This window comes from Otolemur garnettii, unplaced genomic scaffold (genome assembly GCF_000181295.1).
Source record: "Otolemur garnettii isolate 467f Iridium unplaced genomic scaffold, OtoGar3 scaffold00033, whole genome shotgun sequence".
Classification (NCBI taxonomy): Eukaryota; Metazoa; Chordata; class Mammalia; order Primates; family Galagidae; genus Otolemur; species Otolemur garnettii.
In genome coordinates, this window is record NW_003852428.1 from 16512522 (window position 1) to 16531158 (window position 18637).

Below are 18637 nucleotides of genomic sequence, written 5' to 3' on the forward strand. Positions count from 1 at the left end.
GTCCTAAATACTATTCTAGCTTTTTTCCTAAGCTGAACTGGAAATTCAGAAAAACCTAAAATACCAAAGGAACGGCCATCCCTAAAGTGAATTTCCCTTGCTTTGATTTCATTAAAGTGTTTTAGGTTGAACTTGTCCTTTAGGAAAATGAAAACAAGTAATGCTAAGGAATCCTAATTGGCCCAGGAGGTTGGGGAAGGGTCATAATTCCACCTCCCAAAGTCGTCAATTCTATTCAGTCCAGCTTGGCAGTTTCTCAGAACATCTGCTGGCCAATCACTCTTCAGTGGCCAGTAAATGAGGAAATCCAGATGTTCACAGTTTAGTAGAGACCTGTCCTCTGAAATGCCCAAAGTGCCTGTAGGCCCATGTGTACCAAAAGTCATGTTCACACAGAGTAGGGTGTGAGAATACTTTCTTCTAGTCTGGCTCCAGAGCAGAGGACATGCCGTCCTGGTCCCCCTCACCTGGCCAGGTGGAGACACACCCACGCCTACTGCTCAGACCGCAGCCCTGCACCTCTCCTCGGAAGGAGGGAACACCCTTTGTAGGCGCAGCTGCCCTGCCCGGCGGTGAGTAAGGGTCTGGGAAGCAAATCTCTGTGTTTATTCATCCAGCTCTACCAATCCAAGCACTTCGCAGTGTTTTTATGAGTTCTCTTCTCCCAACGAAATGCTTTCTCCAGAGAACATTTTCTTCATAATGCTGATGCCATACACCGACAAGGTTTGGGGTAGATTTTTCTTCTAGATGTTGAGTTGTAGGCAAAAGTTAAAAGGCATTAGTATAAAACGGTCAATTTCTTTTTCTTTTTTTTTTTTTTTAGGAAAGGCAGATTTTCTTATCATCATTTTCTATGACTAAAATCCTGAAAAGGCAAAGGTCTTACCCAGTGTCACTCAGTTTGATATAAAAGAATAATTCCAGTAAGGGGAGACATTGCTTTTAGGAAAACTGGTGAATTCATGAAGACGAATCTGATAAATTCTAAAATTGTCAATCTTTAAAAATTATCATTCTTAGTCCTATAATAAAGAGATAAATTTGCTAATATTTTATAAAGGGAGTTGGTAAAGGACAATGTTTTTGTATACTTACAACATTTAACCAAATATACTTTGCACTAATATTTTGACTTTGGGGTCCCTACATATATTATTTTGGACATGAAAGTATTTAGAGGGTGATTCATACACATTTTCAGCACTATGTGGATATTTCCTCACATTCAGTTCCACTCAGAGTAACCCTTTCAGAAACATGACCCTTCAGAAGTTTGTTTTGTAAGTCAGAGTGGCGGCAGTCGGCAGCGGACAGACATCTCTGCAGGCCAAGTCCATGCACAGACCAGCAAGAACATACAAAGAACATGGCTGAAGATCCAGATGAGGCCACTGTGGCTGGATTCTACATTTGCTTGTGGCTGCTAAGTTTCTCCTGGAAAGAACTCTAGACACCTATAAGAGATGATGTGTCTGCTATAGAAAGGTACATTGTGATGAAGTTCCTAGAATTGCAAGAAAGAGACAGTCCCTGTTTTGGTGTGAAGATCTGAAGAAGGCACAGGTTCTTATAAAGCAAAAGATTAAATTAGTGTGAACGGAGGCCAGGAAATAAGTAAAAGAAGAAAAGGGTTCAATATGCTTTCTGATCTTGGGTCTGTTTTCAGCCCTACTGAAAGAGGTAATGGTACCACAAGTTCTGGTAGCTACTGGTGGTTTCATGGTATAAATAGGGTCATTTTTGGTTTTCTCTGCCATGGGCTTATAACCTGGTTGTCTTGGGTCTGTTGTATGAACTAATGGACAGTGAAGGTCACCCCTTCCTGCTGTAACACTGAGTAAGGCTTTCGAGCCCACGGGTCCAACAAGTTTTCAAGGCACATCATCAGAAAACGTGACTATGGGAGGGATGTAGATATTGGAGCCTGGAGCTCATTCAGTTTTAGGAGGAAATTTAAGAGAAAGCATAAAATGTTAAAATCACAGTTGAGCACAGAGCACCTGAGTCTCAGTCTGAAGAATTTTCTCCACCAACAATCACCTTTTCTGGAAAGAATTGGCTAAGGTATGAGCAATATGCAGTGAAGTGGCACCAATTCCAATGTACGTGAGTTTGGGGGCAAGATTTAAAATTGGAATCATTTATTTCTGGTTTGAACACTAAAAATTTATTCTATTTCTTAAAATCATGCATGTGGGTATGTATATTTGCATCCTTTAATGCCTGGCATGTATGTAGAGGTATGTCACTAGGCCATGCTGTCCTGTGAACATCACAGAGTGTCCCAAACCCAGACCTGGATGGCACAGCCTGCTGCACGTCTAGTTTACAGAGGAGGCCTGCTGTTCCTTGGCCGCTCACCTGTACAGCATGCTGGGCCGAATGCTATAGCCAGCGGTAACACACGGAGAGGATCTGTGTCCAAGCATATCTAACTGTATTAAAGGCACAATAAAAACACAGTTGTATAAAAGATTTTAAAAAATGGAATACCTATGTAGGGGACCTACATGAATGAAGAGTGCAGGATTGAAGTTGCCCCGGGTGAGTCAGTGAAGGGTAGATGAATGTGAAGGCCTAGGACGTCACACACCCACAGAATTTATGAACACTGCACGCCTAGTCTACCCTCAACTTATTTTACAAGTCTGTCTGTCTGTCTGTCTGTCTTTCTTTCTTTCTTTCTTTCTTTTCTTTCTTCCTTTTTTTTTTTGTTGTTGTTGTTGCCAGGTTTGAACCCACCCCCTTTGGTATATGGAGCCAGCACCCTACTCCTTGAGCCACAGGCACTGCCCTACAAATCTTTCTTTCTTTAGTAATAAATTAACCTTAAAAGACAGTGGTTCTCAACCTTCCTAATGTCACAACTCTTTAATACAGTTCCTCATGTTGTGGTGACCCCCAATCACAACAAAAATAATTTATTTGTTGTTGGGGGTCACCACAACATGAGGAACTGTATTAAAGGGTCGTGGCATTAAGAAGGTGGAGAACCACTGTTATAAGGTCTAAAGTAACCATTTTATTTCATAAACCTTTTTTTTTTTTACTTTTTGACTCTTTTGTAACAACCTAGCTTTAAACACAAACACATTGTTCAGTTGTGCAGAAATACTTTCCTTTTTATATCCTCATAAGCTTTTGTTTATTTTTAATTTTTTTATCACTTTTGAAAACTTTCTGTTAAAAAGAAAGACACACACACACTTATCCAGTGTTTTCACAAGTGTCTGTTTATTGCTCTACGCATCAGCACTCATACTTTACACTCAGCTGCTGAAATACGGCATATACTAGAATTATTAAAATATTATTTTAAGGCAACTGATATTACTCCCTGGCTTCAACAAAGAGGGGTGGAGGCTGCTAAAAGGTTAATATGTTAAAATTCTCTAGGCCAGGGCTGAGTGGGGAGTATATGAGAGCCCGAGATGTATGGATCTTCTGGAAATCATTTGCTTACCCTTTGTGTAATTAATCAAAGCTTTCAAACAAAAGAATTCCCCAGTTTTATGTAAACTGGTATCTCCCCCTCCTCCCCCCCCGCCACAATGCAACCCCCCCCCCCCCCCCACCCCCCCCTGTCTCCCACAGCCCCCTCTGACCCCACGCCCACCCTCTGTCTCCCCCCCCCCGCCACAATGGTATAAATTCATGGTGAAGTCAGAAATGATTATTTGAAATAACATGATTTTAAAAACAAACAAAATATTTAGTGCCATTAAAGCCATCTTCTACAACATTTTAGGTTTAATAGGATTTGAGAAACCATCTATAAAAACTCTCCCTGTCCCTTGCTATTACTCAATCCTACAGCTTGAAGATATTACACAGAGAGACAGAAACAGCCTTTTTATTAAAAACTACTTTTTCTCTAGCTACACATGGTCATTCCATTTGCCAAGAGGATATATCATCTTAGAGAAATACCCCAGAGAAGGAACATTTGGGTTGCAAACCTTCCAAGTGACAGAAGTATAGGTTTTGTTTGAAATTTCAAACATTTTGATGAGATGCAATGACTTAAACTAACAAATGATTCCCAAAGGTGTTCAAGAGTAATCTTTAGAAAAGAAAAATGACAGTGTCCACTTTAAAATCATAATACCATATGCTTGAAACGAGATTCATGGAAGAAAAATTTAAACCCACTCTTTATAAATTCTCCTTTAAGACAAGTATTTTTAGCTAGAAAAGAAAGAGTGAGTCATTTACTCTACTTTTCATAGTAGCTAACTCTTTTTAGCATGGGTGATCATACTCAGTCATCAATTTCTGTCATTTGTGGTTATTAGCTGGGTCAGCTTGTAGTATCTATTTACTTAAAATTCGACTTGTATTTACATTTACATACCTGTGTTCCAAAGGTTGCCATACACAGGAACAATTTTTTTTATATTTTTTTTTATTAAATGATAGCTGTATACATTAATGCAAACATAGGGTACAGTGTAGTGTTTTCATATACAATTTGAAATACTTTCATCACACAGGTTAACATAGCCTTTGTGTTATTTACTTAGTTATTGTGTTAAAACATTTATACTCTAGTTCTAGAAAAGTTCACTTGTACCCTTGTTAGACAGACCATATAGGTGATCTTTCCAGTTATCCTCCCACCACCCAGCTGCCCTTCTCCCCTCCCCTCCCCCACCCCCCTCCATATTCTTAGGCTAGAATTAAGTTGTAGCTTTCATTTGAGAACTATAAATTAGTTTCATAATAGGGCTGTGTACAGTGGATACTTTGTCTTCCATTCTTGTGATACTTTGCTAAGAAGAACATTTTCTAGTTCCATCCATGTAAACATGAAGGAGGTAAAGTCTCCATCTTTCTTTAGGGCTGCATAGTATTCCATGGTGTACATATGCCACAGTTTATTGATCCATTCGTGGATCGATGGGCACTTGTGCTTCTTCCATGACCTGGCAATTATGAATTGGGCTGCAATAAACATTCTGATACAAATCGTTATTGTAATGTGATTTTTTATCTTCTGGGTATATACCTAATAATGGAATTGTAGGATTGAATGGCAAGTCAATTTTTAGTTCTCTAAGTGTTCTCCAGACATCTTTCCAAAAGGAACAATTAACAAATTTATATATTATGTGTTTAATAATTTATAGGTATATATCCACACACAGAAAAAATATTTTGTAAATATTCTGTAAAATTTTGTAATGAATATTTTGTAAATAAAGATATATACATTTTCCCTATGTATGTATGCCTGGTGATCTTGGAGGCACCCTGTAATTTATAACACATAAATTAACAATACCCATTAGTAACACCATAACTGATCCTTTATGGTGAGCATGGGGGTGCACTGCTCAGATCTCACTCCATTGGCTGACATCTTCCAGCATCTGGACCTTGAGAGTCACCCCTACATGTACACAGAAGTTGTGCTCTCAAGGGCTGTCCCTGTCCTGGGCAAGGCAAGACTGTTAGGGCAAGGCCACACTGTCGGACACAGGACAGTGTCTGTGGCAGGCTCAGGGTTTCTCAGAGCTGGCCCTCAGCTGAGGCTGGGGCCTCCCAGACTTCCTTCCTTCCTTCCCGCTCTTCTCTCACAGGTATCAGACATTACTGCAACTCCTACTCTCTCTCCCCAGTGAATACCCAGGATAATTCACAACCTGCATGTCACATTTTAGACAATTATGCCCTGGTTATTCTTTATTCCTACGGACTTAGAATCCCTCCCAAGGGTTAATGTATTTCATGTAGTAAATTACCTCTTGTTAACAGAAGGGAAAGGCCTGATTTATGAATTGGTCCGTTGCTGTTCAACATTATTTCTATGTTTGCTCTCATTTAATTCATATCCAAACCACCGTGTCAGGCTTTGACAAATAGGTCCTATTCATTCAGCCAGCTATGTTACTGACACAGGCCAGCAACGCAAACGAATTCTGTAAGGTAGAGGATGAGAAAATAGAATTGCTGGGCACTGATTTTCATGTTACTTCTAACCTTGTTTATTTTATCACTAGTTGACATGTTTCCATTAACCTATTTCACATATGGATGTACAGAATAATAAAAGATCCATACGGCTTAAAGTACTAGCAAAGAAACCTGGGTCATTTTTCATAATTTTCAATATGATAAATAATGGGCATCCAGCCAGTGAACTTGTGCAAGTTGATTTGATTGCACTTTAATACATGGTTCTTTTCAGTTGATGAAATCACTACGGGAAATGTTCCCAGACTGGACATGCCAGGAGTTTGCTGAATATCTAGACGTCTATGCTTGGCAGACCTTGCAATCCACGCATTATGAAAGTTTTTAATGAGCTCATGGTAAATACTAGTGAAAAATGAAGATGTGGTTCCTGAAAATTTAGATAAAGACATGTGTGAACCATTAGAGGTTCTTGGAAGAAAAGCATTACATAAATTTGGTTCCGAAACTATTTTATATGTATACTTCAGGGGTTGGAGCATGTTATTTTAAATATTTTCATTCAATCTAATAAGTAACAATGAAAGCCTCTATTAAGTAAAGGAAACATTATATAACTGGTATACTTTTCTAACAGCCTGAAAAATATTCAAGCATATTGTACTATTAAAACTGGCAAAATGATAGAATATTCTATTCATGGAAAACAAGGTAAAGAGATTAAAAAACATTTTATACATGGAAACAATTTTTTTTTTCACTATGAGTGTGTGGAGAAATCTTTTTTCAAGGCTCTATCTAGCACTAACATGTGGGCGAGCTTATTAAAATTTATAGCAGACACACTCCATGCATGAACTTTATCACTCATTTGGGGATATGGTTAAATTCCATCTCCGGGATCACTGGGAAGGTGAGGACATGACTCTTTCAGTAGCAGACAGGTAGATGATCTTTAGTTTCCTGAATTCTTATTCCTCTCCCAGTAAAAATGCAGCACAAGAGTCATTGAAGTTGTCTCTTTGTATCTATTTATCTACTTCCGTAATAAAACAAAGTTGTGCTCTCAAATTATCACAAGTACAAGTCAACAGTGGTGAATTCCTAGTTAAGTTTTAGGTGTAAGCTCACAAAGTATTAAACTCTGACTTTTTAAAAATAGTTTTAATTAAATCAGAAGACACAGAGAGAGATTTCTGGAGCATACTGCAAAGTCCAGGGTGGTGACAGAAAACCATCCTGACAGTGTAACAGGTTATCTGAGGTCTTATCTACACAGATATTTCCAATAGCGGCACCAAGTTGCAGCCTGGGGCAGCCAGTGACACACACACAAGGAAAGCCACATTACAAGACATTTTCAAGGATTTCACTCTTCTCATTTGTTGACAACTTTATTTTCCTAAATATCTTCTAAATGTATTTGCACATCTGCATATGTGTGTCTCTTTATAAAGTAAATCAGACTTTAGTAAAATACAGATATTTCTTTTCTTTCTTTCTTTTTTTTTTTTTTCAGAATAAACCATACCTGGAAAAAACAGCCCAGACCTTGAAATTGGTTTCCAAGTATACTTCATCCTGTTTTTAGCTAAAGCTCAAATGCCAAGCAAAGAGCCGCTCAGGAATGCTACTTTACGGAGGGAGGATCCTCTCATGAACACTGTGAATTACTGTTCAGTGTTGCTCCTTTAGAATATTTATAAATATCTGGAAAAGGCCCAGTCATTTTCAGAGAGAACTACCTTTTAACTTTCTTTTTCTTAAGGATTATTGTCAAACTTGAATACTTCTCACATTCCTTTTATATTTGACAAATGATACTACTTTTGGATTTTTAATAATTTCATTGAAATTGGAGGCTACTTCTGGAATTCTCCCTTGAAAAGAATCTCTGTTCCACATTTAAACTATACAGATGTTTAAAAATTAATTAATGACATCATAATCTAACTCTGACCTCACCTGGCAGATAGTCACCAACAGAAAAGAGAAAACCATATCTTTTAGATATATGTCTGTTACTGACATGATTTAAAAATTAATAAGTGAAGATCTAACCAAGCAATTTATATTGATGTAGGAAATTATTACATGAGAGATTAAACAAGTAACAAAAAGTCTTTTGTTATATAAAAGATAACAATATTTATATTCTAGTGCTGGGAAAAGTGAATTCAACCACTCATTTCAATTTGATGTTTACTTGACCTCTTAAAGTTTTCTAAATTAAAAAGATCTCAATAAAAGTTAGTGATACATTCCTTTAAGAGATGAACCACTAGGTTTTTGGTCATTTTTTTTCTTTCTTTTCTCACATTTAAAATGCCAGTGATTATGACTCCCTTGCATGTTGTTTTGAGGAATAATTTGAAACTTTGTGCGAAAACCTTAACCCAGCACTAAGTCCTCGTAGTGCTGCTGAACTTACTAAGATTAACTGAACTTACTAAGTCCAGCTCAGAGCTGCTAAACCCACTAAGTTTAGACAATGAAGACCAGTGTTTGAATAATCTCCGGAGCAGCCAGTTAGACCATTGTGCCCATGCCCGGCTCAAAAGACTTTTCAAATATTTTTTGTTTGTGGAAAATACCCATTGAGAACAGAAAGATTTGATTCTCCTCTTCTGCATTTTTACTTGCCATACTGGTATTTACATCAGTTCCATTTTGAAGGTAGAAACCCACTTGTCTTGAAAATAGAGAGTTTTCCGACTACAGAACCAAGAGAACCCTCCAGGCAGTTGAGCAGGGCGTCATCAGAACTCTGGGACCACCCATCACTAATGGAAAAGAACTATTCATTTTATAGAGTCGAAAACCAGCTACAACCTGCACTGGGGCCACCACTGCCAAGCTTCCCACATACGCAGACTCTGTCCTGATTCCAAGTTACATCATTTGTACCTGAGAATACAAAGATATGGGTCTGGGGGCATTGATGGCTAATATAGGGATAAAACATTAATTGTGACCTGGAGGAAAGTGGTGTTGATGGCTGCTTTGAGCTTTTCTAGTCCACAAGCACTCTGAAGAATTTCTTCAGGGAACAAGTCCTCATGTTTTGCAAAGCAAAAGAAGCAGAATGTGTAGACCTCACTTGAGCTGTCCCTTCCTCAGACTCTGAGCTGTAAAGCGAGTGTGCTAAGGAGGGAGGGACAGCAGAGGGCAGAGACTGATTTCCTGTTGGTAGAAGATGTTCCAGATGGGCCGTAACTAGCTGCACTTCACACCAAGTTGACCTCCTGCAGGGTGAGGGTCAATGCCTCCCCTCTCCCTCCTCTTCACTGCTCAGTCCTGCTCTCTGGAGAGTGGCCAGTAGACGGGGAGATACTTTTACAGGTTGTGGAAAACTTCAGTTGTGAAATGAATATGTCAGTGAAAGCTTCATTCAAAAAAAGAGAGAATAATTTTCCTACAAAACTTTTCTATAGTATCACTCTAGATAAAAAGCTTTACTCTTAAAATGGTATAACATCATTCTTTTTATAAAAATTAGTTTTCTCACCAAAATATGTAGTTTAACTAGAACAGTATGGGATTTGCCTAAATCGATCAAGGGTGTAATAATGAGGCAGCAGGTTCCGTAGACTGACATTTTCTTTTCTTTTTTTTTTTTTTTACTCGTTACTTTTTAATTTCCTTTTACTGCTGTGCCCTAATAATGAAATTGCTCGTGTGTTCTCACTCTGATATCCCAACAGACACCAGACTCGCACGTTTAATTGTTTGAAAAGGCTCTTCCTATTGACTGACCTACATTTCTGTGTAAAGTGATTAGTGTTTATGAAGGATGGGCATAAAAATGTCAATAGCCCAGCACCACGAGGCAGAGCCTAATGACAGCAATCACTGAGGAAGGAGCTCCCCGCATGGCTCCCAGCACGTCCCTGCTTCACGCTGGCTTCCCGGCTAAGATTTCAATCTCTCCTTTCTGGCTGTCTCCCTGTCACCCTCACCCAGTTTTGAAAATCAATTCCTCACAGGGTGGTGGGACTTTACTCATGCCATGCTGCTCTTCTCCTGGCTTGGTGCCCACTGAGAATCCAGGATGACTACAGATGTAGCCTTGTGGTTTAGCCCACTGGGAAAGAACATTCTCCAGAGTGTAGAAGGGGCAGCAGGGCACGGGAAGTTTCTGGGGAAATGTTGGAGAAAAGAGTAAACAGGAAAGAGTTTGAAAGATAAAGCATATGATGGCTCTGGGAATCGCTGTCCCTCAAATTTCCTCTACAAGGAATGTGATTATACCGTGTGGAGTTTCCACCGCAGGGTCACCTGTCCACACCCCTGCCTCCCACAACAGAGTCACTCTGCATGGTTTGAAATGCGTTTTGGATATGCCTGGGACTGTGCTCAGAAATTAAGCCTATCAGAAGTGAAATTACACGTAGACTAAACTTCAGAAGAGATGTCTTACTGTAGGACTATGAACCTGAGTCCCACTTTCCTTATCTCAGGGGATATAGATAATTAAATCCACCTACAGCAGGAGGCTTGTCACTTATCTCTGTTTCTCAGCTCACCGATGACTGCAGTTAAACAGAAATCCGGAAAGAAGGAGGGTCTTAAAGACCCCGTGGCCGCACTTTCTGCTGGTCAACCTCAGCCTCCACGGTTCCAGCTTCCACCAGGCGGCCTTGCAAGGCGGTCCTGCAAGGTGGTCCTGCCTCTGGGCTCTGGAGATGCTTCCTCTTCTCCTTACTCAGGCCCAGGGATGGAAGGGGCGTCCAGATGCTCATCCATGCCCACAGTCACCCCTCATTTGGTTCTTAGTCTTCTATCTCCTGGGTAACATATCCCTGTGTTGAATTTTCTCTGTCTAAAATCTCTGTAGTGGTTCCTGTTTTCTTATCTACACCTAAATAAATGTAGAGAAAGTCTATTAGGGTTCATTTAAGTAAACCAAGTAAAGAGGCCAGAGAATTAGGACAACACTACTCACATACAACTCTGTATACATAGTCCGTCATGACGAGAGAACCTCAAACTATACACTGCAAAGGGTAGTGGCTTAAAATAACATTGCTCTGCTCAAAACTATGTGTGTATAAATCGGCCAGGGTTCTGTGAGGGGAGCTCAGTCTGCCTCACATGGCCTCTGCTGATTGACTCTATTAGGGTTAGAAGTTCCATTTCCAATGTGGTCTCACTCCTGTGGGCCCTGTTGACTACTGGCCAGGAGCTCAGTTGGACTGGGGTCAGGTCACTGTTCCACCTCGCACAGTGTCCTCATGTGGTCAGGTGGTCTTCTTGAAGTATGGCCACCTTACTGAACCACCTTAGTTCAGTTCAAACTATTAGACAGTGGCCAGTTTCCCCTATAGCACAAAAACAGAAGTTTTTTGTGGCCAGGTCTATTAATGATGGGCCTAAAAAGTCCCAGAATATGACTTAGAGAGTATTTTTTTTTTTATTAAATGATAGCTGTGTACATTAATGCAATCATGGGGTACAGTGTAGTGTTTTCATATACAATTTGAACATAGCCTTCATGTCATTTTCTTAGTCATTGTGTTAAGACATTCTACTCTTAGAAAGATTCACTTGTACCCTTGTAAGATAAACCATAGAGGTGATCCCTTTATTCACCTCTACCCTCCCTCCACAAATCCCCCCTCTCTTTCCCCTCCCCCTCCCCATATTCTTAGGCTATAATTAGGTTATAGCTTTTATATGAAAGCTATAAATTAGTTTCATAATAGGGCTGTGGACATTGGGTACTTTTTCTTCAATTCTTGTGATACTTTCCTAAGAAGAACATTTTCCAGCTCTATCCATGTAAACATGAAGGACGTAAAGTCTCCATCTTTCTTTATGGCTGCATGTATTCCATGGTGTACATATACCACAGTTTATTGATCCATTCGTGGATCAATGGGCACTTGGGCTTCTTCCATGACCAGGAAATTATGAATTGGGCTACAATAAACATTCTGATATAAATATCTTTGTTGTAATGTGATTTTTGGTCTTCTGGATATATACCTAATAAGGGAATTGCAGGATCAAATGGCAGGTCTATTTTTAGTTCTCTAAGTGTTCTCCAGATGTCTTCAAATTAATTGTTCCAATTAACCACAGGGCCAGCCCAGAGTTAAAGGGAGGAGAATTTATTCCCTATCTAGATCAGGATGGTGAACAAATGCAGGACTGGTGATATGTTGGCTTCCATCTTTGGAAACACAACCCACAAGAACTGGCTAGCCGGATATCTTGTGTTTATCTGTTCTCCTCCTCTTAAGTTTCCTGACTGATAGGGCAACAAACACTCCATCAAATGTACTCAGTTGGCGCACAGAGACTTAATCTCTGACTGTACCAGATTCCTTCTGATTCTTTCTCCATTGAAGCATGGGTACTTTTTATCCAGTATCTTCTGGATCCTTGTCTCTTCCAGTCCCCACTTGTGTTTAGTCACCATTGTCTTCCCAGACTGGGCACTGAAATACCGTCTTCACATGCACCTGCAACACTGCCCTCCCCTCCCAGTCACCCTCTACCTTTGTGTCATCTTCACATGTCACCTTCTCTCGTTATGCCTCCTTCTTGATTCTTTCTATTAGCTTTTCCTGGGGCCAAAAATACCTCCTCTTTCCTGATTATTGCCTCAGCTGTTTCCCTTTTAAAGGAAAGCTGCTTCTTTCTACTATACAAATACCTGATTGAATCCCAAGCTAACATGAACTGTGCGTGCTGCACAGAGGGGAGGTTATGGGCCAGGGTCTCCATTTTGCCAAGCATATTATTCAGTGAAGCGAAAAGAAAGATTCAGTGACAATAGTCCTGTGAATGCCATGAAAATGTCCTTTGACTCAGTAATAATCTCCAAATTATGGGCAGTCTCATCAGTTTCTCATCATATGAAATGGTAAAAGGAGTTATGATATCACAGCAAATGTGGCCCCTGGTCTTACAGAGACCTTTACAGATGCCAGGAGAGGCAGGAGATGAAGAAACAGGAGCCTTGGGGAAGATTTTACAGAAGACGTAAAATCAATCTGGCTCTTTGAGAGTGGCAGGGCGTTAAGGGGAAGTGGAGAGCGCCCTCTGGACAGGTGGGGCATATGCGAGAACAGCTTTTTAAGGACCCATGGGAACCATATTTGCTGGGAGCATGGGGGGACATGGAGCACAGAGGTGGGAAAGAGATTTCCACACATCCACCGAGCTTAAATAAGGCAACTCTCACCATGCTGGTGGAGAAACTGGGTGAGGCCCAGGTTCACAATGGGCTCCAGGGCCAGTCCAGCCATGGAGTGTAGACTAGACTGGAGGGGCCCAGCTGAGGGGCTGAGCCAACCAGAGGAGCCCCCAGGTTCTGAGAAGCACAGCAGCAGAGGTACCAGAAGACACTGGGGGTCAGACTCCTCAGCCCACTCTTCACTCTGAGACCTTTAGACACCACTTTCACTCCAGGGACACATGAAGCTGGTGCAGAAGAAGGCAGAGACCCTTCCTGCAGCCATAACATCCAGAAAGCGATGGGGCCAGGGAGACAGAGAGATGGAAAAACACAGCCAGAAGCAAAGGAGGAGTGAACTTGAGCTTTGGAGCTGCAGAGCTGCAGGCGACATAATCCACAGAATTTACTGATTTGATCATCTCAGCTATAATTCTCCTCTCTCGGGAAATGATTTTAAGCTGCTCAGGTACTTGAACATCACGAATAAATTCTAACTAATGTTCCCTTTCAGATTAATTACTCCTAGTGAATTGCATATTTTGTAGAGTAAACAAATCTAATGATTTGTCAAATTCTTCCAGCCTGCTGTGTGTTTTCACTGCCTCTCCTTGAAAGTGCTATCATCTTATTTTACTCATTTGTGCCAGCAAATATTTTCTCTCCTAAAGAATAAAGCTGTCAACCCACAGGTCTAGGCTGAGTGGAGTCTCATTTCTAGTTTAAATGTGAGCACTGTGGACAGATGATCTGAGTTCCACAGGTGTCTCCTTTCGAGCTGGGTCCTGGGCATCTGAAACTATTAAGTACTATACCCCGGCCTATTCTGTGAAACAGATATTGAGGACAACTTTCAACCACTTCGCCTCTAATTCTCTCCTGCTGCAGGGCCTAGCAACATGACTCCAGGTATATCAGATATTTGGAATGTGGTTGCCACAGGCTGGCCACAAAAGGATGCTCTTCGATGGCCCTGGGGAGTATGTGTAGAAGGGGACCCCTAGGAGTGTGAGTTAATGCTGATTCTGACTATTATCATTATTCTAAGAGATGAAGAGGCATGCTGAGCCCTGTGGTATATGAGTTGGTTGGAAGGCAGAGAGGAGCATCCCCATGGGTGGCGTACAGAAGCTTCAGCCCTTCCACGAGCCCTCTAAACTACAAGGCTTATTAAACAGCATTGGAAGCACTGGGTGTGGGTTTTTGGTTTTTGTTTTTTTAATCAGTCAAGCCAGGAGGTTCTTCTGTTGAGCATTTACAGTTTCAAACACCGTGAATACCAAGTGAGGCCACTCTGTAACTATAATGGAGGGAAAACAACAGCAACTACAGCAAATCAGACCCCTCTGCCGTCACATCCGAACACAGACACAAAAAGAACACCGCCCAAACCACAAACAGCATATGGCTGAACACCGCTCCCTCCCAACTAACCGAGGGGTCTTGTTCTGCTCGCCTTCTAGATAAGAAGTGTTATACTTTCTGACAGCACCCATCTGCAGCAGAATTACACTTCCTCAAACCATTTCCAAAGTCACATATCAAAACCCAGATTCTTTCCAGGCCCCCCTCACTGAGATGCTCCAGGATTCTCCATGACGTGCTTGCTGTAGCCCTTGTTGCAATAAATCAGTAATGGTAACTTTGGCAAACTTGCCAACCTGAGCAAAACTGCATTATAGGGTTGTTTGAATCCCTTTCAGGATAAGAATAATAACTCCAGTCCTTGTCCTTGCATCCAAGACAGCTGCCCCCTAGCTCCTCCCATGTAGAAACTCTAGAACCCCCCTTGAGATGGACAATGATGGGGAGGTTGGAGGGGTGGTGTTATTCCCTGGAGAAGTCTAGGGGACTGTGTGTCAGTTTGGAAAGGAGGTGGGCCAGGCACAGAGAAAGTCAGCCTCAAGGCAAGCCATGGCCCTTCAGGGCCACCAGCTCTTCATCCTTTGAGGGGCTGCCTGGACTGCAGAGCCAGCCAGCTCCTCAGTTTGAGGTCTGGATTTCACTGTTTACAGCAATATGATTCTCTGATGTAAAGTTCTCCCTGTGTGAGCCCAAGGTGAGTGCTTTTCCTCAGAGGTGCCTTGGTGATCTGTTTGCACTTTCCATCTCCCCCTGAAGGTAGAACTGCCCCTCCGCTCTTCCTTTGTCCTGGGTGAATCATCTCAACCAGAAAGTACCCTGCCTTCCTGCAACCACACTTAATACACAACTTATGTAAAGATGAAAAAAATTATTGAAACCAGAGCATTTCTACACTGCATCAATTTCTAAGACCTTAGAGATAAATGAAAACCTTAGGAAGACAAAACATCTAACACTAATAATTCAAGAGACCTCAATAAAAGTAACTACCTGGGAGTAAACTAGGGAAAGTAGGAAGAAAACAGGCAGAAAAGATTGTTTTCTTGTTTCATTTATAACACAAAAATGTGTTATGCAACCTCCCAACAACAACGCAGAAAATTCACCACCTGCTCCAAGTTGCATTTAAATAAGAATTATATGAAACAGAAATGCAATTACCAACTTCAATTCTTAGCTGCCCTGGAGTACTCGCCTCCACCCGCCTCCACAATGGTTCACAATTCAAGAAACTTCCTGAAAAATGCTGTCCTGTACCCACACTGTTCCCAGACTGTCCTTAAAGTATTATGAAACACGAGTCAGCAGACCCCCAAATAGGTGGTCTTTGAATACAGTCTCCTTCCACTTTGCAAGAGAATTTCAATGCCACATATTTCTAAGCAGGGATCAAATTCAAGTTTTGCTTCATGTCTTTGGAGCTTGATAAGCAAAGCAATCTCTGGAGTGCAAGGTTCTATGATTGCTTTCAGATAGTCGTTGGGCACTGCCTGGGACAGACATAAGAGTTTAGCAAATGCCTAGTGATTTACGCTTCTGCTAGAAGCTCCCTGGTGATTTGTCTTCTTCAGCCTCTGTTCCTTGACAGTCAGTTAATCAACTACATGAATTTATTGAATACCCATTATTAAATATCTATTATATTTCTATCTGTGTGCGAGGCTCCATAGAGAACAAAAGATATTTTGATGAGCGCCAATGATGATTACAAAATAATCACAGGGGTGCAGTGATAATGGCCATCTCTGTTTATTAATCACCTCTCCTGGGCTCTGAAGTGTTCTAGGCGTTTCAGGCCAATTATCTATAGTTTTTATCGAAACACCACAAGGTAGGTAATGCTGGCCCCATTTAAATATGAGGAAGTCAAAGTGAAAAGTAGTTAAATTTACCCAAAGCTCTTAAATAAATAGGAAATACATATGACAATATTACCATGATATTAATCAGGATGATGACGTTGGTTGTCATCAGGTGAGTGATAAGGACCTATTACGGACATAGCAGACCAGATGCCATAAGAGCCTAGAAACATTGAAGCAATGTAAGACTCAGCATTTGTCCTGCAGGGAAGGAAACTCGTCATCACCAGGGACTATAAAATGTACATATTTTAGGCCCTATTCTTGGTTTGATAATTATACCAACTATCTTCATCCAGGTTTTTTTTTTTTTTTTAACTCATAGGAATGGGAGTCACATGAGAATATAAGGAATCAGGGATGACCCTAAAAGGATTCCTAAGGGAAGAGTCACACGGAGCTGTTGAAAGAGTGCTGCCCCAGCTCCCAGGCCTCCACTGCACACTCTGCCCCTCAACATAACATCATGAGTTAGTCTCCCTGCCTCTAACTGGGGGAGGTGTAGGTTCCACCTGCCTCACAAATTTAAAAGACTCAGTAATAGGGAATATATTATATGGACTGCAGGAGTTAGTCCTGTTGCATACCCTGTAGACAGTAGTCCTGGGGGCATCCAGAATGCAAATGTGTCGTGTCAGGGGAAGTCAGCTGAGTAGGTCTCTGCTTTGTGAACTCTCTTTTGCTGGTACCCAAGGACCTGAGGCTTCAAGAGAGCAACTCTCGCACACTGAACACTCCAGAGTGGGAAGTGAATGCCTGCCCTATCCTTACAGTACCACATAGCACCCAGGCAGATTGGAAGTTAACTGTGTTATCATGACCTCCCAGCATGTGCTCTCTCATTGGGCTGATGGAAAACAAAATCATAGCCTAAAGCTATCAGTTGATGTAATATAGGGTCAATATTTTCAAAACTCATTAGTTTTTTTTTTTTTAAATCTCTTATGTAAGCAGTCCTATTTGAAAATGAGAAGGGTGCTTATTGAGTCAGAATTAGAATAGGGAGACTTAATTGTCTTCAGTGGTTCATCTTTTCAGACCAAAATGGAATAGTTTTACTAGTGGAAGCTTAAAACTAGAATTTAAATTTTGTTCTTTTTACATTTTGATCTAGTTAAATGAAGAATGCCTTGGTACTAAGATCAGAGCCCTGAAAAATTTATAGCTTTCTTCCCCTCTAATCTGGATGGGAAATTTTAGCTCTAGAAGTCTGTGTTTTTCTTTAGTTGATATGATGCTTCCACTTTTTGGAATTATTGGTTCAAAAACTAACAACTCCTAAGGTCCAAAGGTAGCACACTGTACTAGGACATTGTCACAGCACTATTAAGTCAGATGTGATAGTCTTAAAGCTCAATTTCTCCACCTGTAGAAAGGAGGAAATAATATCTAATAATTCATATTATTGCTGTGAAAATAAATGAGGAGATGTATATGAAATATTCGATGTCATTTTCAAAATATACAAAACGCAATAATTCATAGATATTAGCTTAGAATGAAAAAATTCTTTGCCAAGTGCCACCAACTGCAGCCTTTGGTATAAAGAAGTTTCTTAATTCATTCTCTTTTAGAGAACCGCCTTTTTCTTAATTTTGCTAACTTCACCAAGGTCAGCTATATTATATAGTCACTCTTTTTTAAAAAAATCCTAATTAACTCTAAGGAGGTACAAGCTATTTAGAAAGCTCAGTTACAAACTATTGCTGATTTTAAAGATTTTTTTGTCCTTTAGATTAACTAATGGAATGTTACTCACCCTTAGGAATTCTTGGCAAATAAATATGCCACACACACAGCTCCAACGTGAAAAAGGCCATCGGACTTTTTCATGAGGTCTAACTCCCCAAAGAAACCTTAAACTATGCTTTATCCCCATCCTCTCACAGGGTTGTTTTCAGATTAGAAATAGCTACCAACCCCTTTAGGGAACAAATTGAATGAAGTCTTTGAATTCTAGAATCTCTTTCTATATCTATCTTGAGGACAAAAGTGACAAAGACTCCAATCAAAACTTTGGATTTGGGTTATAGCTCAGGGACAGAAAGTGTCAGTATCGACACTCAGACAGTCTTCAATCAAAGCTCTTTCCCTCCTACAGTTAGATGGGCACAAGGTCTCACTTGAACAGAATTATATTCAGAGAGTAACTAGACTTTCAGTGCTGTTTGGGAACAAAATCAAATATGATGGTAGAATTGTATGAATTTACACAATTGCACTGTTGCAAAACCGTTTACAAATGACTTTTCAATGACAGCCTTTTTTGTCTACAATGTCTGTATACTCCAGCGTAATTTCCTTGAGC